This window comes from Desmodus rotundus, chromosome 10 (genome assembly GCF_022682495.2).
Source record: "Desmodus rotundus isolate HL8 chromosome 10, HLdesRot8A.1, whole genome shotgun sequence".
Lineage (NCBI taxonomy): Eukaryota > Metazoa > Chordata > Mammalia > Chiroptera > Phyllostomidae > Desmodus > Desmodus rotundus.
This window is the reverse complement of record NC_071396.1, coordinates 22,755,320-22,772,183: the sequence shown is the minus strand read 5'-3', so window position 1 is coordinate 22,772,183 and position 16,864 is coordinate 22,755,320. Positions and strand designations below refer to the sequence as shown.

The following is a 16,864-nucleotide window of genomic DNA, read 5'->3' as shown; positions in this document are numbered from 1 at the left end:
CCACCACTTGGGGCCAAAAACGTTCCATCCAGGTGAGACTGCGGTCTTTATCAGGCATTCTGCGCGTGGTAACTTTGAATCTGTTAGCGAAGAAACCCAAAGGGACCAGTTTAGACAATTGCGTCAATGCAGTAAAAACCTCACAATCTTTAACTAATGCAGGGGCAGTCTTTAGAAACACGCACAGATATATATGTATACACACACATTAACAACATTTGTGTGTATATATATATATTTACATTCATTTATATAGTCCTTTCTACAAAGCCAATTTTAGAGAGAGGGAGGAAGGGAGAGAGAGACAATCACCGATTGTTGTTCCACTCAGGCATGCATTCATTCATTGATCCTTGTACGTGCCCTGACTGGGAATTAACCCCGCAACCTTGGTGAATTGGGATGATGCTCCAACCAACTGAGCTACCTGGCCAGGGCCATAAATATAGTCTTAAGAGCTATGGCTTTTTATGCCACGGAGTGACTTAAGCCGGCTGGCAGCATGCAGAGACCTGTGGGAGACAAGCTTGGCTTCTACTGCAGCTGTGCAGTGATGTCCACTAAAAGCTGGGCACGTTCTTCAGAAGTCCGCTTCCCCCGGCCTCCCTCTGCTACTGGTAGAGGCAGCCTCGGAAAATCCAGCTTCCCGCAGCAAAATGAAGACGGACAACCAGGGAGGTAAAGCTCAGCACAGGGGACATAGTCAATAATACTGTAATAACTGTGTACGGTGCCAGGTGGGTACTAGACTTCCGGGGAGGCTCTGTAGGTATATAAATGTCTGACCACTATGCCATGCCCCTGGCGCTAATAGAATATTAAAGGTCAACTGTGATTGAAAATTTTTTCAAAAATGTAAAAGACCAACAATGCATACAAGACACCAAGGTTTTAGATCCAGACACGGATTTGGAGAGTGGAAAGCCTCGATTCACTTCTAGCTAACTGCAGTCTTAGACAAGTTCTTCCTGTCTCTACTGTAAAACCGGCACTGTATCACCTGCTTCGCAAGGCTGTGTGTGGGGCAGCATGAATGGGGGACACGTGGGTGCAGCCAGCAGAGTGCCGGTCCTGGGCAGGTACATGGAACCTGGGAACTTTTCCTGAGACGTTACAGAAGCCCACAGACAGCTGGGCTGTGGGTGTCAGATGCTCTGATCGCCCCCATTTTGCAGAACAAGAAACTGAGGCCCAGAGAGAGAAGTCATCATCGTGTTCTCTTCCATCAGTCATTGTTGGGAAGGGCACCAGGCTGCCCTGGCACCGCCGGCACCAGCTGGTCTCAGTGTCCCTGGCAGGAAGAGAGGCACCCCGCAAGCAAGGACAGCCTGAAACTCCACACCCACCCTTCGTGAAAGTCATTTCGTTTCAGCAAAGCCTGGCAGCCTCAGGTGGGCGAAGCCATAAGTTACTCAGGGGTAGCTCCCCAAGAGGAAGAAAACCAGCATCTCGGTTGCTACGTTGTACTGAGGGAGCAGAATGAAATTTTCTCTTCCAAAAGTTATTTTCAAAGTAATTTTGCCTCCCAGGCCATTTCAAAATGAATTCCCCCATCAAACTCTGGCCTGGCCAACTGCTTAATGAAGAAAGAGGGAAAGTACCTGGCTCCCCGTTATCTGTCTAGTTTTGATTTACAAACATCAGCCATACCATGGGGGGGGGGGGGCGCGTCATGGAAGGGGAGGAAAGGGCCACCCACTCCCCCAGGCCCAGGGTGGCGTGGAGAGTGGTTGGATAGTGTTCAGATCTCGCCAAAGATCCCCCGCCCCAAGCTAGGAAACACACCCCCTTTCCAGCAGTGACCAGAAGAGCGGAAGTTGTGTTTCGAAGGGGGAGATGCGAGGGAAGGGCGTCTGCAAAGCCAAGCAGGGTGGGCATGCTGAGTGCTGGGGTGGGGACTGCCAGTGAATTCAGACCACTTGAAGAATGGGTGGGCCATGGAGGAGGGCACCTCCCAGACCACCGCACCCAGGCTTGGGTGAGCGGGGTCTGGATCTTCTTTTGTCCAGTTTCCTCCACCCTTCCCTTTCTGAGCTGGTGGCAACTCCCTGGGACCGCCTCTTGGCCCTTTCTCTCGTCTATGCTTCTGTTCCCCCCTGCACACAGCGGCTGGCTGTGTGACCCTGGGCAGGCCCTGCAGCCTCTCCTACCACATAGAAGGAAGGGTCTCCACAGAGGGAGGGGACCTCACACACAGGTGGTGGCACACTGGAGACAGCCTGTCCTGCGGCCCACTTGGGTGTCAGCTCCTGCGAGAGCCGCCCCTTCCACCCCACCCGCTTCACGACCATAGGCCCGGAGGCAGGGGCACCCACATGTGGTATGGACCCCGACTGCCACCCTTCTGGGAAGAATAGGGTGGCTTTGTGTGCTCCCCGAAGTCCACCTGTTAGAGATGGAGACATTCCTTTTGAGATGAAAACGGCATTTTGAGCCTACATTGGCATTTTTTGGTCCAAATCATCAGCAGTTTTGTGACAGAGCTGTGAACCATTTAATATTTTGAATTAAAGGTTTAAAATTATGAAATACCTTATCTTCAGGCTAAATCAAATAGGTCTAAATATGTAAAAGGAATGTCCTGCATCACCACAAAAATATTCCTCGCATTTGAGGCATCAAAAATTACGTTCCACAAAAGGGTGATAAGGAAAATGGCTGAACCATTATTCTCTGTGCCAGCTGCAGCTGGCCTGTGCCTTCCACTAAACTAATCATTTCTCCCACATGCTTTTCTTCCTTCTTCCAGGGGCCGATGTGCAGAACAAGCACATCTGCGGGACAAACACCTGGGGTCCCGCTCTCAGTTGTAGAATCAGCCCCTCGGCCACCGAAGAGCTCCAATCATGTTTTCCTCGTTTAACCTCTCCCCTCCAGCTAAGCGGCTGGTAACCGACTCCATCTGCAGCCGGTCAAGGAGCCGAGGGCGAGTCCTGGTTGTGCTCCCAACACCCCTCGGGCCCAGCCGTGTGGTCATCTGTGTGGTCGGCTGGGACAACTCACACCATCTCACTGGGCAGCTGCGGGCGGCGTCAAGGTTGCCCATCAGGTAACATACCAAAACTGGGTCCAGACTACGGTTAGTTCTCAAAATCTGGGGCCCCCACTTGGCACAGGTCCGCGGCCTGTGAGGAACCAGGCCACACGGCAGGAGGTGAGGAGCGGGCTTCGCTGGCATTACTGCCTGAGTTCTGCCTCGTCCCCCGCTGCCACCCGGTGGAAAAATTGTCTTCCGCAGAACCGGTCCCCGGTGCCAAAAAGGGTTGGGGACCGCTGCTCTAAATGGTACCTTCCAACACAGCCTCTCTCTGGAGCACTTAGGAAGTATGCAGAAAGCCGGCCAGGGATCCCGAGCATAGTGTCAGCTACACAGTGCAGCAGCGGCTGCAGGGCTTGCTTCTTAGGAATGCGTCAGGGTAAACTCCGTGCGCGCGTGTGCACGTGTGTGCACGCGTGTGCACGTGTGTGGTCTTCCTCAAGCTAATGCAACACAGTCGTTGGCAATCCAATAATTTTGGATCAGGCCCTGAGTTGACGTTGTTTACAGGAAACGAGGACCACAGAGTGATTTGTTGGCTGATACAGACGTGAAATCTGTCACCGCGCCTAGATGTCACATGACAAAGGCTGGTGTACATGAAGGGGTGACACACACAACAAAAGTTGCAAAGGCAGTCACCTTTAAAAACACTCGCCCCTGCACCCCGGACCAGCCTCGTCCACTCAGACACTTTCCCACCCAAACTGAAGGTCTCACTGTTCCTGAGCACTCCGCTAAAACAGACCAGGAGAGGTGTCTGTCAAGGATGAGAGGTGGAGTAACAGTTACGGCACCTCCCCTTACGCAGTTCCACTTTCTGGGGTCTGAAATACTACATGGAAAACTCCAGATATAAACAATTCATGAGTTTCAAACTGTGCGCTGTTCTGAGGAGCCCGGTGCAACGTCCCACCACCCTGCTCTGTCCCACCCGGGTCGGGAGCTAGCCCTTTGTCCATCGCATCCACGGTGCAGGCGCTCCCTGTCTGTCAATCACGCGGGAGCCATCTTGGTTTCAGGCTTATGGCCGCACGGCTGTGCTTGTGTCCACCGTTACTTCACTTCACCGTTGCCCCAAAGGGCATGACCAGTGATACTGGGAGTGCGGACGCACCCACGCGGAGCCAGCAAGAGTAGGAAAACAGCACCACACCCCGGGCACAGTACCTCCCGTGTTCTCAGGCATCCACTGGGGGTCTTGGAACGTTCCCCCAGTGGACACAGGGGACGACGGCTCCTGCACCTGGGGTTGGGGGTGGGCGAGAGCTGGCCCCTTCCCTGGTCCTTTTATTGTATAAACGGACCTCTGCAAAGCTTCCATTTTTCTGGGTCTGCTTTCCACTGGTAACTTGCCTCGTCTCCCTTCCAAGACTGACGCAGCGATCAGACAACAATGTGAGTACTCTGAGGAATGTAAACAATTATATAAAACTCAGAGCCTCAGATTATGACTCCGAAATACTTGCTGTCCAGCCACAGTGAGGCCCTGGATGGGTTCCGGCTCCATGAGTCATGTGGCGGCAACATGGAGCGAGTGACTAACGCTCTCTGTCCTGCTGGGCCCGTGCGGCCTGCTCTAACAGCACAGCACTGGCTGGCGGCTTAAACAGCAGACACGCATTTCTCCCAGCGCCGGGGCCCAGGGGTCCCAGATGAAGGTACAGGCAGATTTGGGAGTGGTGAAGGCTGCTTCCTCGTTCACAGATGGCTGTCTTCTCACTGCGTTCCCACATTGCAGGGGATGGGGGGCGATCTCCGGGGTCTTCTTTCTAAGACACACATCCCAAAACGAGGGCTCCGCCCTCCTGACCTGGGCTTCCCAGAGGCCCCACCTGCTAACACCATCTCTGGGACTTAGGTTTCAGCATATGATTTTGGGGGAGAGGGGGATAGAAACATTCGGTCTGTAGCACCCTGTGAACGGCAGTCTCCCCGCTGATCAATAGGAGGTGATAGTATGAAATTCACAGAGTTGGGGTGAGGACCGCATGGGCCGATGCCCAGTGCCTGAGCTCGGGTGGGTGCCCAGTAATGACCTAGTCACACGCCCCACCATGTCCGCCTACCCCTCCTCCCAGGCTCTGTCCCCCACTTCCTGGAGCTGACTTACCAGACGGCTGTTATCAAAACAGCAGCCCTCACGACCGCAGTTCTTGTTTCATTTTGACATTGTGCCTATTTTTCCCAAGAAGCTGTGTTTTTGAAGCCTCCACGTGGGTAGAGGAAGGACAGCAGACATGATTCCCCACTCTGGTGGGACGTGATGGGGGTGGGGTGCGTAGTGAGAAGCCCTGAGCAGCTGTCTGAGGCTTGCCCACCTCAGCAGGTCTGCTTCAGGCGCAGGGACCAGAGTGTTTGGGCCACCCAGGAAATTTGCTGACTTCCTCCTCAGTGTCACTGCTTTTCCCACTTGCCCGCCAGCGCTCCAACCACACCCCTGGAGTTCTTCCCCCAACACGTCAGGCCCATGCCGGACCTCCTGGGATACTGGTTCTTCCTCCGGCTCCTTGGGATGTCCTCAACTTGCTGCCGGCCCTGGCAAGTTCCCCAGGACACCCTAGTGCTTCCTCCAAGAAAGGTAACAGAGAAAGGGGCCATTTGTGGGGAATCTGAGCAATGAAAAGGGTGTGTGGTCATCCTGGCCTTCCAGAAGGGTGTTCCAAGGATGCACTTGACCGAACAGAAGACTGACGTGCCCAGTGGAGGGTCTTCTCTGCATCAAGCGTGACCATGAGCATTTACGTGGCTAGATTTCACTCTTGCCACAGCCAACGGAAGAGGGACGGGGATGCTCACTTCACCGCTGTGGGAGCGCAGGCTCATGGAGAACAAGCCCAAGGTCGCAGAGCTGGTGCATGAAGCTGGACAGTGGCTGCCCTTGGCCAGGCTGCATGCACACCTGGGCACTGTCTGGCTCCGCCACCGCTTCTGACCCTCCTGTGATGGAGGTCTGGCCCTGAGGGCGGTGTGAGGCGGAGGCTGAGCGGAAGGCATTGGAGGGAGGAGAGAAGGCTTTGGGGAGACAGGAAAAAAGCTGCAAGCTAACTATTTAAATATACATGAGCTTGGAAGTTGTTTTTGTCTTGACCAAATACTTAGAAGGAAAGGTGTGCTGAGGCAGAAGGACCCTGCTGGGAGAGCTAGTGAGGACGGTAGGGCTCGGGGGAGCAGGGACCAGGCTCCCGGCTACCGAGGGGCACCAGGGCAGTCTTGGGTAATTCCAGAGGGAGTCGGTGGGGGCTCTGTCGTTTCTGGTGATCCCCTGAAGAGAGGTTACCGGAGGGTGCAGTAAGGTCCCCTAGGGCAGGGATTTGTCTCTTTTGCTCCTTGTTATATCTTCTGCTTAGAACAGAGTCAACAGAAGTTGAATAAATGAGTGAGTGAGTGATTGAATGAGTGAGTGAGTGAGTGAATGAGTGAGTGAGTGAATAAGTGAGTGGATAAGTGAGTGAGAGTGATTGAATGAGTGAGTGAGTGAATGAATGAGTGAGTGAATGAGTGAGTGAGTGAATGAATGAGTGAGTGAGAAGGTCCAAAGCACTGAGGTGCTCCAAAGAAAATGGTGAGACAGAGGAGAAGGCAGAGGACAGGTCGGACAGGCCGGGCTGGGTCTGGAGCTCGGACCCCTCTAGGGGCCTGCGGCCCAGGCAGGACCACACGGTGCGGTGTGCCTGGAACGGTGAGGCTTGGTGGGACCCACTCTGCCCAGGCCTCCCACTCCTCATGACCCTGGACTTAGCCCTCCGTGCGTACCTGCAAACCAGAATAAACGCCCAGCTGTGGACACACAGACGGGGCTGGGCCTGGGAACGGTGCCATTTTTGCAATCCTGTCTTAGCACATAGGGAACACCGGGAACCCAGCGAAGCATGCAAACCAAAGGCAGTGACACAGGGTCCCTCTTGACCTCTGGAGGGCCTTGGCCACAGGCCTGAGAGGACGAGAGTCCGCGGAGAAGCCAGAGGGCCGCGTGCGGCCCTGAAGGATAAGGGTCTGGCTCCTTCCAACCCAAAGAGAAGGCAGAAGTCACACCGCAGCCTGAGCCCAGGCGGCAGACAGCAGCAGAGGCACGTGTCGACGTGACCTCGTTAGGCCCGCGATGAATATGATGTCAAAGGAAACCGTGAAATCGTCCTCTGCTCGCCCTGCAGTCCCAGCGTGGCAGCTGGCTCTGTCTTGTCCACGAGTGTGCTGGGGGGGAAGGGGGGTTAACGGTGCCTGACTCCCTCCCTAGAAGGACCTGTTAGAACACGGTGGCTGCCCTCCCCAGCTGATCGTCTTAGGCAGACCCCCCCCCCCCCCAAACACACACACACTCGCCCGGTTTAGAATCCCTGGTGCCATCCACCACGTCCTTTGGCAGGCCTGCCAGTTACCTGCTGAAGTGACACAGCCCACAGCCCAGGCCTGTGACCCCGCATGCCGCGCTCCTCCCCTTCTGCCGCCAGGCCCTCTGGGTTTGCTCTGGGTGTCCACGTGCCGGGAGCTGGGAGCCGTGTGCACTGCAGCATTGCTGCGGCGGGAGGGAGTAGGGAGAGCACGAGGGGAGGGGCTGGGGGGTCCTTGTCCCCTCTCACCTCCCCCTGGGACATCCGTGGCAGCCCATGGACAGACAGATGGCACCTGGCCCCATCTCAGCACAGCCAGCTCAGAAAAACCGAAGGCAGGCTGGAGGTGCTAATCCCTGGAGACCAGTGCCGCCCTGCTGGCCCCCTGGGTACCCAGCACCCACACGCTGACGGGAGAGGGCAGCCCAGAGAGGAAGGAAGAGAAGACAGGGTAGCGGGGGTCGAGAATCAGAGGCCAGCATGACGGGAAGAGAGGAAAAGTACCTGGCTCCATGTGCCCACAGCGAGATAAAACGGGCAGCTCCCTCGTCTTAAAATGAAAGGCGAGGGGATGTCAGCCAGGGGCCTCTGCAGAAGCAGCGGGCCCAGTGGGGACAGAGCTGCAGAGGGGCACGAGGGGGCCCGACCGAGCCACACTGGTGGCCAAAGCCCCGCATGCCCCTGCATTCAGGGTGCTGTGGGCAGGGAGGTGGACCCGTGCCCCACTGCCACTCTGTGGCCTCCAGGACAAACGGCAGCCTCAGCCCCTTTTTCCAAATAGGAAACAAGAACTAGAGAAGGTCCACAGTTAGGGCAGGGGCGGGGGGGGGGGGGGGGGGACTCCAGCCTCCAGGCTCCCACTGCCCGCCTCTTCCTGGTTGCCTTTCCTTTCTCAGGGTCACGTGGCCAGAGCCCACCTGCGCCAGGTGTTGCCAAGGGGAATATTTTATCCGTTGGTAACTATAAACGGAGCATGTTTATTTTATTCGCAGGCACATAGATAGTGCTTATGTTTTTACATGTAGGCTTGTGTTCTGTTGGCTTTAGCAATAACTAGCCGATTCACTTGTCTGATGACAGCTCTGAGAGATCTGCTCTATTGTTTTCCCCACCGAGCCAATGGGGAAACTGAGTCACAGGGAGGCTATGGGACTTGCCCGATGGCACACAACTAGTAAGGGTGGCACCAGAGGCACCCCCAGGGCCCCAGGTGGAGTCCACGCCCCTCACCACCACACGGCAGCCCATCTTACTGGAAGATTCTCCCAGTTCAACTGCTGCCGGTAAAACGACCTCACAGCCCCAACACACGTGGTCCACGCCGATGGCCGCCTCTGTGGAAACGGGGCAGAGAGGGCCAGGAGCCCCCACTCACGGGCGCCCTGCACAGCTGCCCCTCTGTGCACCGGGCCCGAGCGTCAGCTGGAAGGTGAGCCCCACAGTGCGGGGACTTACTGCATTTACTTTACACGGAGCAGGCGCCTTTCCCGGGGAGTCCTCAGGACCCCCTTTCCCTCTGCGTTTGGGGCTGGGCACTCACAGAGCCCGTCCCAGTCAGGGCCCCTGCTCGCTTCAGAAGGGAGGTGGGTTTCAGCCGTCCAGCCCTCCGGTCACTGGGACTTCTGGCTGGCTGACTGCGGTCTGCGTGCCTCTCCCGGGCAGTTTGTGGTGACACCACAGGCCATTCTGATGGCCCGCCTCGTGGCAGTGCCCTTTTTTGCTAAGCCTGATACATTTTGCAGCTGCAGGATGGGCGTCTCACAAAAACGTAGGCGTCTACAGGATGAGACACCCTTGGGTGGGGCCAGCCCAGGGCGGGAGGCGCAGGCAGGCTGCTGAGCCCATCCCGGGAGCCGGCTTCTGGCAGCAGGGACAGCCAGCAGGGACCTGGGCTCTGACTAACCAGGGGTGTTTACGTGACACCTACTCTCGAAGGACTGAAGGCACGAAGGTGACCACCTCCAGGTCCCTGCCCACAGCTTCAAAGAACTGAGCAGAAACCCAGAGCGAGTTGTTTGGTACCTAGTAGATCTGCTCACGTCAGGCTGTCCCTTCTGTAATTCCACGAGGTGTCCAGTGACAGGAGGGGACACTCACCTTAATCTAGATCTGATGTGCCCGGAGCTCCACTAGAGTTTACACACGTTGACACCTGATGTCTAAGGAAAGTTTGGCGCACGAGGAAACGGGCACAGAGCTAGGACCAACCATTCAAGGTCCGCACCTGCGCGGGAACCCAAGTTGCCTCCTTCCCATGCACTGTGCATCCATGTGCCGAGGATGGAAGCAGGTCGCCCAGGGCAGAGCTCGAAGCATCAGTCAAAGCTGAGCCGCCTACCTGAGCCCTGGGGATGCTGAGGCTGAGTGGGGAGGGGGAGGGGAGTACGAGTGAAAGGTTCCTCCCACTCTGAGGCAGCCCTGCCCAACCACGGGTCTCATCAGAGAGTCAGTGACAGCAAGTGGGTCAGGTAGGCAGCACTCGGAGAGCTGCCCACGGTGGCGCCGAGGCAACTGCATCACCGATGCTGTAAGGCCGGGAAAGAGCACGCTGAAGGGGTTCACGATTGCAAACGCGGAGTGCTCGGCAGCCCGGCGCTCACCTTCTGACAAATTGAATTACCCAGGTGAAATTGGGCTGTGACCACGTTTAGACAGCAGTTCCACAGCTACTGGCTTTTTCTAGAGTCCCTTCCTGTTAAAGGTGACCCCGGGCTAGAAAGGTCCATTGCAAAGCCACACACAACCACTCTTTATCTTCATGCATAAAGACCAAAACACCTGGAGTGAATAATCAAAGGTGAAAGCCATAGGAGACGCAGACGCTATGAACCACATCCAGCAAATGCAAAGCTTCCCCAAACACCTTCCCCACCGCGGTCCCACCAGCACTCTCTTATGGGGTAAGGAACTGGCTCCTGGAGAGTACCCTACCCCCCACAATGCTAACAACACAGAATGCACCTCTGCAACCAAAACCCTCCCCGTCAGTGGATGCAGAAGGAAAGGCTGTTATGCTCCCACACAAACCCCAATTATCACACATCTGCCTCAGAAGAGACGTTCTCTGCAGTGGCCTCCGCCGGATAAACGGTGGTGGAGACGGAGTTACTTGCCACTCACCCCCATCGTGGCCAGGGGACTCCTTTGCTGGAGGAAAGTCGATTGCCTGACATGATACACGAGTCCCTTCCAGAGCTCCGTGGTCAATCACAGGGCCGACAAGGCTGTTTCAGGGCCCTGGAGCGGGTGGCTTTGGCCCTCCTGCTGGCCCAGCCTTTCTCTGTGGTCCACTCTCTGTCTGCCACCTGTTAGTCAAACTCGGCGGCACAGGCAGGATGTTGATGGAGAACGGAAGTACCAGGGGCTGCTGCCTGCAGCAGGCCCTTCCCTGGGGAGTTTTCACTTTAATGACGGCTTCGGCGAACACCCAAGGCTTCCACCTTCTAAATCGCTGCAGCGGCAGAGTGGGAACGGAGGGGCTGCTGGGTACAGAGGATGACAGGGAGTGGGGCTGAGCTTTGTAGATTTTGGTCTTGCTCAGATGCCTACAGAAACATCACTCAGGGTGTTTCCAAAACCAACCTGTGCTGGTGCCACCTCCCCCCCCCACACACAACACACTCATTTTTCTGAGAATGAATAAAACAGGACCTAGAACACCACTTCAGAATGGGTGCCGATCCTTGATCCCCAGATGGCAAATAGGTCTTGGCTCTTGTGTCAATTCTAACAGGTAGTAGCTGTCAGCACACAGGTTGAGGAGAAGTCTGCAGCCCTGAGGCCAGGAGAAGGGCAGGGCAGGGTTCTGTGAGCAAAGGTGGCCAGGGTGCAAGGGGCCACATGTCTGCTGTGCCTGGTGGGGAAGGGCAAAACAGGAACATACCGTTTCTCCCCAATGTGTCCTAACAAAGTATTCATATGCCCTGGCCGGGTGGCTCAGCTGGTTGGAGCATCATCCATACAGCAAAAGGCTGCGGGTTCAATTCCCAGCCAGGGCACACACCTGGGTTGCAGGTTTGATCCCCAGTCAGGGAACATGGGAGGCAACTGACTGATGTTGCTCTCTCTCTCCTCCTCCCCGCTTTCTCTCTCTCTAAAATCAGTAAATATATCCCGGAGGGGGTGAGGATGAAAAAAGAAGTGTTTATGAGCTCTGAAGTTATTCTAAGGAAACACTCAGAGATGTGTGTGTTTTGTAATAGAAAAACGGTACAAATAAACTAAATGTCCCCAAACAGGAAACGTCCACGACACGGAATTCTCCGTACATTAACAAGGAAGGTTCTGGAGGAATATTTCAGAGTATAAGAAAACTGTCACGAGAACGTCTTTAAAGATTACAAAAGCAGTAGGAACAGTATGGTCCAAAGCTAAAATTTTCGAAGTGTGCCTGTGAACTCAAAATGACTCAAGACTCAGAGAGAAGGCCAAGGTTTGGCAAGGTCGTCTGTAAGCGGGAGGATCGTAAGTGCTTTCTACCATTTTCTTTACGCTTTTCTGAATGTGATTTCTGGAAATAAGGGATATAATTAAATACATAGGCCTTAGAAATGGGAAAAGGACAGCACGTGGGATTTTAAAGAACAGTGAACTTGAAGTCCTGAGGTTCTTCTAACCTTCCTTTAAGGTCAAGTGCCTCTTCCATTTGAAGAACCCAGAGAGGGATTAGGAACCAGTAGTCGAGAGTCCTGTCTAGCCTTGGTGTTCTGTGTATCATGCATCGTGGCCAATCTGCCTCAGGCACCCAGCTCTCCTCTTTAAACTGGAGGACACGGAGCCCATTAGGGGAACGCAGGACAGGAGTGTGCTTGTGTCCTGGGCCCTCTTCCTGCAGCCCCCTTGCCCAGAGAGCCTGCTGCCTCCCCCCTGGGGGGTGAGGGGCAGCTGTCTGGAGAGATTTCCAAAGGCTTCAAGCCTTGCTGTCTTCTTCGGGACTTGCCCCTCCCCCGACCTAAGTTTCTAAGGAGGAGTAAGACCAGACAAGCCCAAAGGCCCAAACTTAGGGCACTGAGAACAGCCCAGACCTCAGGGGATGAATTTTTAATGAGATTGGAGAAAAATAAAAGAACCCCATAAATGTTAATATGGTATCAAATACTTGTTTGTTCTTTCCATGGGTTATAAATATTCCTGGGGAAGGAAAAGCAGCCCAGAGCAGATGCTGCCAAGATGCAGGCAAGAGCCCGCTGGGGGCGGGGGGAGTGCAGGAATGAGTCGGGGAGGGGCAGCTAAATGTCAAGGATGCGGGGAGCTCCCCCTTCCCATCAGCTGTGAGTTGGTGCCAAACCCAGAATCAGGTTGGCAGCCTGAAATTTCCATACTGGATACCTTGACGCACCAAGGAAAGTAACTGTCCATCCTCCCAATCCCTTAGATGTAAGAAAAATGAGTGGAAGGCCAGACGGAGTTTTCGAAGACAGCTCATCAGTGCTTGCCTCTCTCTTTTTTAATGCATGGAAGAACCTAAGAATGAAATAGCAAAATGTCCAGGAGGACGTGGGCAGACAGCAAGGAGTTTCTCTCTTCCCTCTCCCAGGAGCTGTCATGGGCACTTCTGCATGAGATTTAAAAAAAAAAAAAAATCCTCCCACGGAAGTAGTGTGTGAGAAGCCGATTCTGGCACCACCGGCCTGGGTGGGAACCTGCCTCTTGTTCGCTCTGTGACCCTGGGCCACAGGCTTCCTCAGTGTGCCCCAGGCTCCCTGCCCCTCGGAGCTGCTGTGAGGGTTACGGGAGCCGGGACCAATCAGGATGCGCTCAGGAACTGCGGGTCAGTGCTCATGCGCTTGCTGGTACATCATTCTCATTGTCATCCCACAGTCTCTGTGTTGGACGCGGAACCAACAGAGAGCAGAGTGTGGGCACAGCGCCATGACATCCAAGCTGGAACACACAGACCCCTTCCCTTCTCTGTGGGCACAGCTCCAAAGGCGCACTTCGGAGGGCAGACGCTATGGGATTCTGTGAGCGCACTGCAGGGAGAAGAGACTGCCCACCCGCCCTGGACGTGCTCCCCGCCGCCCACCGTGCCTGGAGCCAGTTGGGACTCGGCCGCCTCACCTGCTCCACGCCCGCTCTAGGACTCCCACACCGTGAGGTCAGGGACAGCTGCCGAAAATACAACGACCACACTAACCTGCAGCCCCATTTGCAAGCGGACAAACTGGACCCTGCTGTCCCCTTGGATAGCCTTTGCCCTCTGCAGAGCTGCTCCTGGGGCTGCCACTTGCATCATTTAGTAGTCTGTTCATGTCACCCTCGCTCAGAATGCTCATTCAAACCCCAGGGTCACTTTAAACCCACACTGTAGGGCCAGGACCTCGTACTCCCCCCGCTGGCTAGATGGGCACCGGAGGTGGGTGCTCAGACCCTGGGGGCAGAGCAGAAAGGAGGGGACGGCAGATGGAGAGGACAGGCTCCAGTCCGGCTCCACCATGCATGAGTGGCGAGACTGCAGACCATCCATGGTTCTTTCTGGCCCTTCAGAAAACACAGTTGCTGTCCACAGCCGAGATGCAGGCCCTGGGTTTGTGGCTCCTGCTCCGGTAAGAGAGGCCAACCTCTCCCACTCACAGGCACTCACAGATGCCTGGCACAGACCAGGCGCTCGGTAAACTGCAGCCACATTACAACCAGACGTAAGGGGGCCGGCTCCTGCAGGAAGAGCCCGGGTCCAGGGGAGCTCGCGTGAGCAGCGAGGCCGAGAGCTGCCCTGCCTCTGCTGTGAGGTCAGTCCGCAGGGCCAGGGCCGGCCCCTGCCTCCCCAAAAGGACACACGGGGCTGAGACCCTACACACACACGGCACGGTGCTGGGTTTCGGTCCCCTTGAAGCAAACTCCTTGAGATGGGGGAATGGTAATTTCTGTCAATGAAAGAGGGACAAGCGTCCTGCAGACGACTTGGGCTGGATTCTGGCGCCATGTGCGGCTGGGCATGCAGAATCAGAGGCAAGTGGTGACCGACCGCGGTGCAGCAGTGATACAAAAAAGAAACGGTAACCCGTGAGAAAAACTGGCACAGGGTAAGGAGAAACTAGTGGTGATGCCGCCACCCAGAGACGCGAGTGGGAATGGCCCACAGGACCGCACAGTCTGCGAGGGTGCCATGCCCGAGGAGGGCACCGCTGCCTCGGCACGCAGACCTGACCTGTCAAACAGCTGGTGGGCGAGGTGCAGAACCCCCCGAAGCCTAGCGTCCCCATCTGTAAAACGGGGTGAGGGGCGTGCCGACTTCAAGGAGCAGTCGTGAGAGTAACATGAAATGCTGCGCAGACAGCACAGCACAGTGTCCGGTGCACACCGAACGTGGAAATAGCACCAGCTAGCGTTCTCAGGGCCGTCGGCAAGGCTGCCGCTGGGCGCGTGCCTCTCCACGCAGGCATGGCAACGAGACTTAAGGCTCTTTCCTAAAGACCGGCAAGGCCGAATCAGGATGCACCCCGGCCTTGACTCGGCAACTGCAGAGGAGAGAAGACGCGTTTGTAGACTAATGATAAAAATGTAGACTCCTCACTGAGATCGCTTTCTGGCTCCTCTTCCCAAGTCCAAGTTCAGGTAGCAGAGGATACTCAGCAAGAGAACACATCACAGGTTTACAGACAACCACCAAGCACACTTTCAGTTTAGGAGTCGAGAGTGACAGCAGTGACCTGGGGACACATTCACGCACCTCCCTCTCTGGTTATGACTTCAAACCACCACGCGGGGACCGGTGTGCAAGGCTGCTGCTCCCGTGTCCCGTCGCCCCTCTGTAGAGTCAGGGCCTAACACTGCAGTGAGGAGTCACATTGGCTCCTTGGCAGGGGTTCCAGTAACAGGGCCATCTGGCGGATCTTTCGTTACTAAAGTCTGCCGTCAAGCTGACGCTGAGGAACTAAGACACTGTCGCCCCATCGCTGTGGTCATCCCTGCCGTCCCTTTCTTTGTGCATTAAAAACACCCCCGGAGCCTCGTGGCTGGTTCATATGCGCTCACCCGCATGCCCCAGACGTGCCTGAGTTGGGAAGCAACGGCACTGGGAATGGCCTGGAGTTAGCGGAGCTGGGGTCCCTCCTGGGGTGTGTGGTTCTCCGTGTGAAGGGGCTTCCTCTCCCTTCGCCTCCATTTGGAACACCCACCCACTCCCTGTGTGCTCTGCGCAGACCTCGCAGACCCCGAGCGCAGAGGCTTCCTCCTCGGCCCATCAGATCTCACCAAGGCCCATCAGATCTCGCCATGGCTGACAGGTCCCCAGAGCCAAGCAAACACCGTGATACCATGGGAAGGAGGAGCCCACTCACAGACCCTTGCTCCTTCCATCTCCCCAGTAACGGTGAGAACAGTGCCGATCTCGTCTGTCTTCATAGGAAAGAACGCCGCCAAGAGTTCACCTAGAGAGAGCCGCTGTCTGAGGTTCCTCGGGGATGCAGTGCACCGGATGTGAAGCCTCCCCAGGGCCAGCGGGGCCCTGAGGGCACTCACACGGCGCCTCACCACCAGCCGGGGCTCCGCTCCAGGACTTCTGACTCCCGCCCCAGCTCACGTCCACCTCCAGGGCAGGGTGCGCCTCTCCCTGGTCTCCCTGTTAGTGAATGGCAACCCCCCCCCATTCACTCTGTCCCTCGAGGCACACCCTGGAGCCCTCCTTTCAACCCCTGCTTCTCCCCCAGCCTCTGCATCTGATCTGTCAGCAGGCCCTTCAGCGGACATCCTGAATGGCTCCCTCTAAGTCCTGTCTGCCCAGCCCGCCAGGTGCCACAGGCCCAGGCTCACGGCCTGTTAACCAGTCTCCCACCTCCACCTTCCCCATGACCAGCGTTAATTTTTAATAACACAACCCCCACCATGCCACAGGCCAGCTCAGATGCCCCCTGGCGCCCCACTGCCTAGGGCGTAAAGGTCAAAGTCTTCATCTAGAAGGCTCTGCAGGACTGTTCCACCAGCTGGGGAGCCGGGCCTCCCGAGTCCGCTTCACGGACCTATTGTCCCAGGGGCTCACCGCACTAACTGCTTGCGTTCTACATGCACGGATTTCAGGCCTCCCGGCTCCCACGCAGCTCACCTCCCAGCCTGCCCCTGCTCCTCCTGATCCTTCCACGCCCAGCCCAGCCAGCCACTCAGCACCGCGACTCAGCCCCTCCGCCCTCTGCCAGCCCCTCCCTCCTCTCGTGATAAAAAGGCAGTTGCACAGCGTGTCCTCAATAGTGCCAGGCGCCCTCCAGGCTCATTTGATCTTCACCCTGCCCTGTAAGATCTTATATTGTCCCCAGCAGAAGCCAGAGATTCAGTGACTTGCCCAAGTGGCTGGACTTGAACCCTGGAAGTCTGGCTCGCACACCTCAGTTCTTAATTACTACCCATTACACTTGATTGTAATTATTGATTTCGAGTTCATCTGCTGTGTGGACTGGACGGTCCCGCAGGGCAAGGGCACGTACCGTTTATGTTGCGGACCCAGAGCCCAGGGAGCGCTGGTCCCGGGGCACATAGGAGGCCAGCACCACACAGGCGGGTGTGC

At 56.1% G+C, this 16,864-nt stretch overlaps 1 protein-coding gene across 2 annotated transcripts in view; it reads right to left on the bottom strand.

The window, feature by feature from the left end:
- PGBD5 (piggyBac transposable element derived 5) overlaps nucleotides 1-16,864 on the bottom strand; it is a 71,893-nt gene that overhangs the window by 24,457 nt on the left and 30,572 nt on the right. The window lies entirely within an intron of this gene.